The 12,479-nt window shown below is 47.9% G+C and overlaps 2 long non-coding RNA genes across 3 annotated transcripts in view; one reads left to right on the forward strand and one right to left on the reverse strand.

The window, feature by feature from the left end:
- The window catches only part of LOC144301149 (uncharacterized), a 42,320-nt gene extending 36,430 nt beyond the window's left edge, over positions 1–5,890 (forward strand). Inside the window, exon 7 of the long non-coding RNA XR_013367947.1 lies at positions 4,579–5,890. This is a non-coding gene — a long non-coding RNA (uncharacterized LOC144301149). The remainder of the gene's footprint in view (positions 1–4,578) is intronic.
- LOC144301150 (uncharacterized) overlaps positions 1–12,479 on the reverse strand; it is a 54,900-nt gene that overhangs the window by 27,697 nt on the left and 14,724 nt on the right. The gene's annotated exons all lie outside the window — the stretch shown is intronic.

The following is a 12,479-nucleotide window of genomic DNA, read 5'->3' on the forward strand; positions in this document are numbered from 1 at the left end:
CGAGGGCTTCTGGGAGCTTGGAAGTCTTTTCCTAATTTGCACAAAGGTTTCATATGGAGTAGCTAGGACCCTGATAAGACAAAGCTTTTTAAGCTGCTTAAAGAAATCATCTCCCATCTCTGATGTTCCAAAGTCAAATACTTCTGTTATTAGCTCTCGTAGCCCGAGTAGCTCCATGTGTAGCACCTGTCACGTTTACAAATTTACATCTATTTGTATGAATATTTATCAATGTCTGTCTTCCCTCTGGATCATAATCTCCAAGGAAGCAGGGAGCAAGGGGCGGCTTTGGTGCCTAGCAGTGCTTGGCTCATAGTAGATAGTCAAGCCTTAGTAAGTGAAAACCACTGTCCTTCCTGGGGGTCACCACAAAGCTCTGCGGTGACTTTTGTGCTCCAATCCCTTTCTCCAGCACTGGACTCCAGTTCCTCAGAGACCTGCTGTGGATTAGAAGTTTGGCCGAAGCTATGACCCGGCACCTCCAGATTTTGAAGATAGCTCATTGTGTGAAAACTCTCAAGCCACAGGCATGGGTGGAAACCAGATTAGGCTCCCTCACCTCTGGTGTCCCATCCCGCATGCTGCTGGTAGTGCAATGAGCCGGCCAGGGAACCCTGTGACAGAATGATGGAGAAGTCCAATTTTCTAAAAGGCATCGAAGTCGGACATTGTCTGAAATCCACACACCCTCATGCGCACTCGTGGACATTACTTCAGGCTGCAGAGTTACGCACAGAAGTCATCACTGGTAAACAACATGTTTTGTACCTTTGGGCAAAAGCTGCCACTTTTCAAAGAAACTCAATTTCTTTTTTCCACCCACAAAAGCTATCATCATTCAGGTTTTAACAGCCACAGGCTGGGCTTAGATGGGAGGATGTTTGGGGGAACTCTTATCCCTCCTCCACCTCCCTTCAGTATTCCACTGGAGGAATTATCAACTGATTCTTCTAGTTGCTCCTCGATGTTCCATTTCTTTTCTAAAAAGTCCACACCATCCCTTAAAAACAACACCTCAAGGCCATCTATGTTTCTCAGCCCATATTTTAGGTTAGCAATTGTATTAAAAAGCTGCTGCTGCATAACAAACATCCTCCAAATCCCAGTGGCAACAACAACATGTATTTTTCACTCACAGGTCTGCAGGTTGGCTGGGCAGCTCTGCTCCATGAGTTTCCCATTCTCAGTGTGGGGCCTGGCACCAGACAGGTGATGCTCAAAGGACAAGAGGACAACTCAACTGCACCAGCACATCTCAAGCCTCTGCTTGCATCATGTCTGCTCACATCCCACTGGCAAAGTGTGTCCAATAGCCAAACCTAATGTCAAAAGGCAGGGACATGCAATCCACCTTTGTGAAAGGAACAACGAAGTGACACGGCATAGGGCATGGATCTAGAGAGAGCTAAGCCCATCCCTGGTAATACGGAACTATCTGCTTTCCTGCTATTCACCAAGTCTCCCATTTGCTGAGTTTCTGCTACATGAAAGCACTATGAGATATCAAGTTGAATTGGATCCAGTCTCCACCCTCCAGGAATTTACAATAAAGGAAACAAGTGAGTCCATAAAAAGGTGACATTTGAATGTGAAGCAAAGAGCTGGGGAACAGGGGAGGAAGTAACACATTCTGCCTGTGAAAGTCAAGGAATACTTCGCAGGGGAGGGAACGTTTTTTAGGTACAAGAATGCTTTTGATGGGTAAAAAAGGAAAGAACACTTAGCTCTCAAGCCAAGGGCAAGAAATGCAAGATCAGTGATGATGTCTAATGTATTCTTTTGTATTGTAAGCTGCTTTCATAATGCTGGGTACTAAAGACACAGAGGGTGCTAGATTGCTAGCATGATAGTGCTGTAGAGGATTCGAGAGGTCACCCAGTCCAATCCTTGGGTCCCCAGGACCCAAGCTGTGAAGCCCCGAGGACCCCAAGATGAAGAAGGCCCAGTTCTCGGGCTTCAGATTGGGCAGTTCTCACCTCAGCACAGAGTTAGGTGCGTAGCTTGTGAGAATGGTGAGAAATCAATGGGACCAACTGAATTTAAATTAAAAAAGAGAGAAAGAAAGAAAGAAAGAAAGAAAGAAAGAAAGAAGAAAGAAAGAAAGAAAGAAAGAAAGAAAGAAAGAAAGAAAGAAAGAAAGAAAGAAAAAATTAGAGAAGAAAACAAACCATGAGAGACTCCTAACTCTGCAAAACAAACAAATGGTTGCAGTAGGGGAGGAGAGTGCGGGGAAGAGGTGACTGGTGACAGGCACTAAGGAGGGCACTTGATGGGATCAGCACTGGGTGTTATACTCTATGTTGGAAAATTGAATTTAAATTTTTTAAAAAAGGAAAAAACATAGAAATCAATGGGACCAGTTGGTGACACTCAACCATGCAAAGCAAGATGAGGATGAATGTGGCAGCCTCAAGGTTAAGAGAAATGCCAACAGACTTCTTGTCAAGGTCCACACTCTGAGACTTTTCCTGGAAAAGGAATTCTCTCCCTGTATGCGGGTGTCTAGAGTGGAATTTCCTTTGAGGCCCCTGGGCTCCACAGCATCTAGGTGAACCTTAGATCTTCCCAGAACTTAGAAATTAAGAGTACGGGTACCTGGGTGGCTCAGTCAGTTAAGCATCTGCCTTCAGCTCAGGTCATGATCTTGGGGTCCTGGGATCAAACCCTGCATTGGGCTCCCTGCTCAACAGTGTCTGCTTCTCTCTCTGCCCCTCCCCCTGCTCATGTGCACTCTCTCTCAAATAAATAAATAAAATATTTTTTAAAAAAAGACATTAAGGACTGCCTGGGTGGCTCAGTGGTTGAGTGTCTGCCTTTGGCTCAGGGCGTGATCGTGGGGTCCTGGGATCAAGTTCCCCGTCAGGCTCCCTGCATGGAGCCTGCTTCTCCTTCTGCCTGTGTATCTGCCTCTCTCTGTGTGTCTCTCATGAATAAATAATAAATAAAATATTTTTTTAAAAAGATATTAAGAGTAAAGTTGCCTCTTCAGATCCACCTGTTCTCACTTACATTGGGGAAATCAAGCCAACCTGGTAGATCCTTCGCTCACTGATGATCGAACCTAATATATGCTCAAGGGCACCTGGAGGTTAGGTGACCAGAAATTCTCCAGGTGGAGTCTAGGGATGGCCATGAGTGAGTCTGCAAGTAATCTGAAAGGACATATGAGATGTATGTTTTCATAAGTATAATTTTGGAGTAAGAATTCGTAGCTTTCATTATATTTACATCCTCAGTACAATGAGGACTACCCCCCAAGAAGTAAAAACTTGATTGATTCATTCCTTCCTTCATTTCTTCAACAAACACTTACTAATGCTGACCACCCAGAGGCCATGTGCCAAGCACCAGGGATTCGGGGAAGATGACACATCACCCCAGCCTTCGGGTAGGACAATCCATACATCATCATCTAGCTCTTTCAACAAGTCTGTTAGACAGGTTGGCAGCACTTTCTACCCTTTCATAATGTGAGACATATGCCCAACATCATTGCTCATTATTCCCCAAATCCTTGCCCCCCGCTTCCCTTCTTCCCTTCATGCCCTTAACGAATATTTAAGGAGCACAAGTTTTGTGGCTGGCCCGGGCTGTGTCTTGTTTAATTACTGAAACCATGGTTTGGACTGAGCTAATTTTAAGTCAATTCATCTCTATGACAAGAAAAAAAAATGTAAAGCCTCTCGTCATCTCCTCTCCACCCCTCGCCCTGCCACCCTGCCCTGCCCCAGTCAGAGAAAGCTTTGTTTTCTCCTTGAAGAAGCTGTAATGGAGACTCCCCCTATGTTTATGGTTTATGGAAAGAGAACATTAGAGAATTGCCATGGTTACAGGCCCCATTCTGCCTGCATTTGAGGACCAGAGGGAGCTGGAGGGAAGCATAGAGCAGCAGCCCCTGGTGCCGCTCAGCCCAGAATCATCATAAAAAAAATAAAAAAAAAAAAATGTTTACATCAGAGGAGAAATTGCTTCTCAAACAGCAAAGGGAAACCGCCAGGCTTGATGAGATTGTTACATAGGCTCTTGGCTGGGCTGCTTCCTCCTCATGCCCCCCTTCCCCCTGCCCCATTATTATTTAAGGTGGTATTAAATCAGGTGAGGGGAGCAGATGACAAAATGCAACTGGGTGTCGGTGGCTCTGGCAGGACGCCCAGGCTGAGCCCACATTTCTGCCCCTCCGGCTCCACCAGCCACAGCAGCCTTGGCTGCCGGGGTTGGCACCTCCCTGCAGGCCCTACTGAGCACAGCCCAGTGAGGGCCCCTTCGACCCTGCTCCATCTCCCCAGGGACTCATGTGTGCTCCAGGGATTATTCTGATTCTGAAGCAGAACCAGGCCATGCTAGACACAGGCAACCAGGGTCCTGATGCAGTTCTGTGTCCTTGGGAAGGTGTCTTTGCCTCTCTGAACTATGATTTCCCTTCCTTAAAAATGAGGGACCAGTAAGCATCCTGAAAGCAAAGCAGTGGAATGCCCTTATAAAGGCTCAGGCTGCCTGGGTTCAAATCCTGACTCTACGGCTGGCTCACTTGGAAAGGTGATTAATTTGTCTCTCTGTGCTTCAGGTCCTGAAAAATAGGACTGACAACAGCGCTGACCACATGGAGCTGTGGGGACAGGCATGGAGTCACTCGGAAGCGGGATGCCCGTGCAATGCTCAGCGATTGGGCACTGTCATCCTATGACCGCAACCTGTTGAGTCTCCTTCCTTTCAGAAAGCCCAAAAGCTAATACATTTCTTCAACCAGTGGTGTTACTTGGGCTACCAGAGGGCCGACGAAGCTGGTGGCATTCTAACAGAACGATTTCGCACCTGTCTTCCTTCACCTCTTCCACACCCCAGCCCTTCCCTCTGAATGACCCCACGGATGGGAGGCTCATCTCGAGGAGATCTGTGGGGGTCAGAGGAGGGCTCAGTGGGAGGTAACCGAGGGGGTCCCAGCGTGGGGAGCCACCAGATTGCATTTGTTAACAACAAGGGATGCGTTCCTTACTGCCTGCCCAGGGAGTGCTTGCTAGGCCCAATCCTGTCACAGTCCCACGGCCATCCTTGGGGCACACGCTCTCACACGTGACACCCCGCCCCATCTCATTCAGCTCCGTGTGGCCAACCCCGGCTTTGACACTGGGATAGTTGGGGCCTGACCTTCAACCTCTCCACAGTTTCCAAACACGAGCCCACTAAGAAAAGTTCTATGGCCGGGGTAGAAAATGCCATGGGTCTTGGACCCCAAACCTTTTGCAATTTCTTATCACCTACTCCGTTCCCTGTGGTCTTGATGACATGCCTCTGAACTTTGTAAAGTATAAAGTGAAAAATCCAAGCCTTCCACTGTGCAGAAACCAGAAAGGAGAATTTGGAGGGCAAAAAGCCGCTGTGTGAGCGTGAGGCCCAGCAGCCCCAGCTCACACGGAGACCCTTCCCCCCGAAACAGCCCTGGAGCAAGCACAGTTCAGTTCACGAGGTGGGATTCTCTTCCCTGGCTGGGGCGGGGGCGGGGGGTGCATTAGTCGGTGGTACTAATCAGTCCGAGCGGCACGTGCCACCGGGGCAGGCAGCAGGAGCCCAGCGGCTCAGAGACCGGCTGCCTTTCGTCCTGAGCCTCATACCAGGGCTGGGCACAGTACCAAGTGCTCCTCACAACCACCTCATTCCATAATCACTAAAGTTATTCCCATTATGCAGAAGAAAAGGGAGTCCAAGAGAGGTTAAGTGCTCCCTCCAAGTTCCCAAAGGGGAAAGTGGCAGAATCAAGATTAAACTCAGGCAGATCCTGGGGTGGCTCAGTGGTTAAGCACCTGCTTTTGGCTCAGGGTGTGATCCTGGGGTCCCAGGATCAAGTCCCACGTCAGGCTTCCTGCATGGAGCCTGCTTCTCCCTCTGCCTGTGTCTCTGCCTCTCTCTCTGTGTCTCTCATGAATAAATAAATAAAATCTTAAAAAAAAAAAAAAAAAAGATTTAAACTCAGAGCTGCCCAATCCAGAATCCCTGTACTTGGTGCCCACAGCATCCCTCCTCCAGGCCGGAAGAACTCTCATCAAAGCACAAGGCAGGGGTGCTACCCCCAGAGCCCATGCCCTCAGCCCCCAGGATACCTTCCCTCTCCTCAAGGAAGTGCAAACCAGTGGAAGGGCAGGGCCGCTACGTAACCCGCTAAGCAGCACCCTGTGACTGTCCATCAGTGAGGGATGGAGCAGGAGGTGTAGACGGTCACAGAAAGAGACCCCCTAAGTGGTCCTGGCTGCACGCCTGGGCCGGGGCGAGCTGGCAGGACAGACTGGCCACAGCACAGGGGTCGGCCCAAGCAAAGGCAGAGGGAGGAGGGGAAGTCAGGCACCCTGAGATGCCAGTGAGAGGAGTCCCCCTCCAGGGAGCCGTAAGGAGTAGCGGGGTCTCCATGCTGAGCGTATACGGACTTCAGGGCTCCAAGAGTGGCTGCGGGCACGGAGCCCTGGCCCCCCACCTGTCCTGCCCCTCAGACCAGGAAGCCTGAGCCCTCATGCCTCACCTACCCCCCACCCTCCAGTCAGAAGGAAAAGCAATTTTCCATATTAATGTATCTGAGTCCCAAACCTGCTGACCTGTGAAAAAACCTTCCTAGTGATTTATTTGTTGCTTCTCACTAAGACAACTGCCATTATTTTAAGTCACATATGTAGCAGAGACACTCTCTCCCTTCTGGGGTCAGATTGGACTTACCATAGAGGCCAGAGAAAGCTCAGAGGAGTTCCCTGGCCCAGGGAAGTGTTACTTAGCAGGGCCACTTACACCTCAGTGGGCAGGCAATTGGCCAGGAGGGCCCAGAAGCAGAAAAAATCTGGGTCCAGGCCAACAGCCAGTAAAACAATCTTTGGAAGACTCAGTTTACCTACCTATGAAACCAGGGCACCTGTGTCATGGCAGACATCCTAGAAGAGCTTTCAGGGACATCACAGTGGACTCAGCTGTGGTCAGGATGACAACCTTGTACTTAAATAACCTTGCTTTTTCTCAGATAACAATAGAAATAATGATATCCCCAATATTCCCACCCCACCCCGTTTCCTCTTTGCTGCTAAAGGGTGGGTATCATCGTTTCTCAGCCTTTTGGCTAAGATCAAGTGTAAAGGGTGAGTATCAGGAAATGGATATTAGAGATTGATTGGATCAAAAACAATTCGGAAATGGTAACTTAGCCCACGCCTGGTACATGGCTATAGGGCCCTTCAGTTTGCACGGAAAGCAGAGGAATCGCCAGGGGGAATGGCAAGGCCCTCCCACCACCCAGGGCCAGGTGAGTATCTGGGCTTAGAACCAGCCCCCTGTGTCACAAGGCAAGTTGTCTCACCTCTCAGGTGTGCCTCCATTTCGTCATTTGTAAAATGGGGATATTAAATGGCCACAGCAGATACTCAATTAACATCTCTTCTTTCTTTTATCTCACTTTTTCCACCTGGTGAGTCTTTTATTTTTTTTTTATTTTTATTTTTTTTAATTTATGATAGTCACAGGGAGAGAAGGAGAGAGAGGCAGAGACACAGGCAGAGGGAGAAGCAGGCTCCATGCACCGGGAGCCCGATGTGGGATTCGATCCCGGGTCTCCAGGATCATGCCCTAGGGCCAAAGGCAGGCGCCAAACCGCTGTGCCACCCAGGGATCCCCCCTGGTGAGTCTTTTAAAGCTCACTTCTGCATTGAAACCTGAGCTGTCTGCCCCTCTACCTCTATGATCTGCTAGTACTGCTTACTGTGTACAAACCTTTATTATGCCATCAAATATTTTCATATTGTTTTCAGAGCAGATGCGCTGTCTCCTTAATAATAAGGACAGTGTCTGGAGGGCAGAGCTGCCTTTATGCGTATTGTTGACCTCCTCTGGGATCTGGTACAGGACCAGCACAGGGTGGGAACTCAAACAATAGGTGTTTAGCCAGCTGACCATGGAGGTGGAAGGTGCTTGTGGGTCAGAAAAGTCAGTCTACTGCATTGACCAGGTGAGGATTGGCTCAATGTGCACTGAGGATGTGGCCTGCCATTGCCTACACATACAGGGGATGATGGATGGATGGATGTATGGATGGATGGATGGATGGATGGATGGATGGATGGAATGATATAGCTGGCTGGATGGATGGATAAGGAATGGCTGGAGGATGGGTGGATGGCTGGAATGATGGCTGGCTGGTTGGGTGACTGGAAGCATGCATGGACATATGGTTGCATGGACAGAATGACCTTATTCTGGGAAGATTTCCCTGGCCTCTTGGTCCCTACCCTTGAATCTTTACCTCCTTTCCTCCTCCACAGGCTCAATTATTCCTGCCAAGCTCCACTCTAAGTCTCAACAGAAAGGTTGGTTAGCTTTCTCACTTGCTTGTGTTGTATAAATAAATAATACAAAAATAAACCAGTGTCATGTCCCAAACATTTCTACCAGTGCTATCAGCCTAATTAATATGACTGCTTGGCAGGCACAGGACATCTTGTCCCCCTGAGCTCCCTCTGAGCCCCCCACAGGTCATGCCAGGCCTGGTGCAGCCTGCATCAAGCCCCAGCCAGCGACCTCCTCTCCTGCCCATCCTGGAAACACAAACACTTCTGCTAAGTTTAGTGTGAGGCAGCCCAATGCCATCACATGCCTAAGAACGTGGTTATCAAGATCACGTAGGAAAACAGGCTCTGTCTTTGAGGAAATGCTGGCATGATCCCTTTAGAGCTTCCTTCCACTGCCTTAACTCAGCCCAACCCACAGTCCACCCCCCAGTAAGATTTCCTGGATTCCTCAGCCCACCCCCACCCCTCATCAGTTCCCTCCTCTGGCCTTGGCAACCTTCTGACTACTCTGTGGGGAAGGCAAACCTGTCTCTTTCTTCCACTCATATTTCAACCTCAGCCCATCAAAGAGGGCATCTTTCATTAGTTTCTCCCCAAAGGATATTCCGGAAAACACTTGAATGGTACTCCTTGAAACTGTCAAAAGTTCCCAAAACCAACAAAAGTCTGACAAACTGTCACAACCAAGAGGAGCTAAGGAGACACCATGACTAAATGTGATGAGGTATCCTGAATGGGATCCTGGATCAGAAAAAGGACATCAGGCAAAAACATAAGGAGATCTGAACAAAGTCTGGGCTTTAGTTATTAATAATGTATAAATACTGATTCATTGCTTAGGATAAACATGCCATACTAATGTAAGATGTACCAATAGAAAAACTGTGTGGGGTCTATGGGAGCTCTCTCTTACTATCTTTGCAATTTTTTTATAAATCTGAAACTGTTCTAAAATCAGATTATTTTTTTAAAAGTTAAAGTGGGGCCCTCAACCCCACCCCACCCTGATGTGCTAACACAAACACCTACCCCTCTCCCAGGGCAAAACACGTTCAGACACTGTTTCACTGCCATTTGGTGCCCCAGAAGTCCAAGCTCCTCTAAGGCAAGAACCAAGTCTTCTCTGTCTCTTACTTCATGGATAGATTCTCAACACAGAGCCATGCATGTAGGTGCTTAATAAATGCCTGATGATTGTTTAAAACACCTCAGGACCTCAGAAAGCTATGGAGGTGGGAAGAGCGGGTAAGTGGCCCAATTTTGCATTTTAACATAATAAATATTTTCCACAAGGAACCCAGCCTACAGTGAAACATTAAATGAGGCAAATTATTGCAACTTCACAATTAGCTGCCCAGGACAAATAATAAGTCACTCATAACTCTTAATGCATGATCATACTACTTAATACTTAATGCATTAAGCACTCTTAATGGGCAAATCTCATTTAATCCTCAGAATGACCCTAAGCAGCAGGTAATTAGGATTGTTATAATCCCCATTTTACAGATGAGGAAAGTAGAGCTCAGTGAGATTATGGGACTTACTCAAGGTCATAGGGCTAGTGACCAATGGAGTTAGATTTTACCCTAGGCAGAGCATCTACTTTAAGCCAGTACCACAGCATCCACTTTCGCACCAACTACCTACCAACCTGTGTTATTTATTTCAGCATGTTTCTCAACAAGGTCTATGGGTTCCATGTCCATATGATTGCAAATTTCAATAAATAGGTCAAAATAAACAAGGATATCTAAAAGTGTCTGCCCAGACCAACAGAGAGAGGTTGCCCAGAGCTTCCATAATAGCAGCTTGTCTTCCACAGCAGATGGCCTGTCTTCGTTCTGCTGCTCTGTGCTTGTTTTGGTCCTGGCTCTGCCGTCAGGTGGCTGAGTCCACCGAGGTCAGCTTCAGTTTCCTGCCTGTGCAATGATAAGGCTGGACAAGCAGACCTCTGACACCCTTTCCATCTCGGTCTTAGGCTCTTCAAACATGATGGGGCCCCCGAGGGGCAGGCCTGCCTGAGTCAGAGACCAGGCCATGGTCTGGCATGGACCAGAGAAACCAGTGTCTGGGGAGACAGCCTTGCCTTTGACTTTTCATTCCAAATGCTCCCAGCTAAGTTTCTCAAAGCCCCATCCCATCCTCTCTTCTCCAGCGCTGGGATCTTGGCAATGACCCAGGCCCCTAGCACAGGCCTTCCTGAATATCTGTCCTTCCATGTCAGAAGGGAAATAGACCAGACAGCAATCCTACCCAGATGCTCTTCTTTTTTTTAAATCATGAGAATAATCAACTACATAGATTTTTAAGGTTGAATCACATAATCTCCAGGATGGCAGTCACTTCAAAAATAATTCCATTCAGAGCCGTCTAGAACAGTCAGACTCATGGACACAGAGCAGCATGGTGGTGACCGGAGCTGGGAACAGCGAGCATAGGTTTTGCAAGACGAAAAGAGTTCTGGAGATCGGTTGCACAACAATGCAAATGTACTTAATGCCCCCGAACTTTAAAATGGTTAAAATTCATGTTGTGCTTTTTAAACTGTGGCAAAAAAAAAATTTGTTTTAATTAAAATTTTAAAAATTATAATTCATACGGAGAAAAGAATTTAGTTCAAACCATCACCACAATGAATAGTTCACTCCACTTCACAGCATCCTTTCTAAGAGGTCAACCCCGTCAACACCACTGACACTCGCTCCAGGTGTGCTCTGACCCAGGCACTGGAGTGGGTGGCAGTAGGGAAGAGAAGACTGGGCAGGGAGCAGGGGAAACACAGACATGTGTGGTTCTTACCCTCTGTAACTGTGCTCAGGAAACAGAGGCTCATATTTTAAACATACACACAGATAATCCAGGCCAGTCCTCACCCCTCCCCTGCTCTCTTCTCTATAACAGAGCCCTGGAGGAGCCACTCCCAGGTTCCTCTATCAGCTGGCTTCTGACTGGGTTGACCCAACGGGAACCTTCGCAGGAGCCTGGCAGGTGGGAAAAAGAAAGAAGTCAAAGTCTCTCCTCCCGTCCTTCTGTCTCCCACAAAGTGTCTATGGCAACAGATGCTTCTCCTAACTGGCTCCTTCTCCCATCAGAAACACTTGCCCCGTGGTTCCAGCTTCCACCAGATGACAGTCCTGTCCCCACTCCTCGGTTCCCACAGCACCTCTTCCCTTTGACTCTCTAGCCTAGAGGAGGACGTCTACTTCCCGCTGTTGCTAAGCTCTGAGTTGCCTCATTATCCTTTTGGGCTTGATGTTTCCCCATCACATTGTATTAAATGTCCAGCATTGTGAAAATTCACAGTGATGTCTACTTTCCTGGTTGGACTCCATCTCATGACACCAGCTCAAGACTGGTGAGACTATCAAGCCTGGGTAGCTCAGTTGGTTAAGCATCTGCCTTCAGCTCAGGTCATAAACCCAGGATCCTGGGATGGAGTCCTGTACTGGGCATCCTGCTCACTGAGGAGCCTGCTTTTCCCTCTGCCTTTGCCTACTGTTCCTCCTGCTTGTTTGCTCTAGCTCTCTCTCTCTCTCTCTCTCTCTCTCTGTCAAGTTAATAAATAAAATCTTTTAAAAAAAAGTTTTAAGACTGTCAAGCCTAGAAGGCAAAGGCAAGGCCCCTGTGGTCTATTACTTTCCATGAAAATCATCATGGCCTGTGCTCCAGAGGAAGAACTCTGAGTGATTAAGGAACGTGCTCAAACATCCTGTGATCCCAGGGATTTGACCTGCCAGTTCTAGAACTTCCCATTTGGGCCTACCACTCACCTCTGAGGTGTTTGGGCAATCAAAGGCCAGATGTGCTCAGAGACCACTGAGCAGAAAATAGTGGGTACCTTTAGTGGAAGAGGGGGTCTGAAGCAGTTCAGAGAGGCCCTGAGAAATGCCAGTGACCTCCCATTCTCATCCCACCCCCAGTGAGGACACATAAACCCTTATCAGGTGTCCAGGAGTTTTGCAGAGCAGCATTTGGGGCTCATTCCCTTCCAATCAGGAGTGATGATCAAACAATGGCATTGTCCACAGTGGTGACCAGTAGCCATACATAGCTCCTGTTAATCTTAACTTAATTAAAATTAAATAAAGTTTAAAATTCAGCCGTTCGGTTGCACAAGCTATATTTCAAGTGCTCACCTGTGGCTAGCAGCGGCCGTCCTAGACA

The sequence above is a fragment of the Canis aureus genome, chromosome 29, assembly GCF_053574225.1.
Source record: "Canis aureus isolate CA01 chromosome 29, VMU_Caureus_v.1.0, whole genome shotgun sequence".
Taxonomy (NCBI): Eukaryota; Metazoa; Chordata; class Mammalia; order Carnivora; family Canidae; genus Canis; species Canis aureus.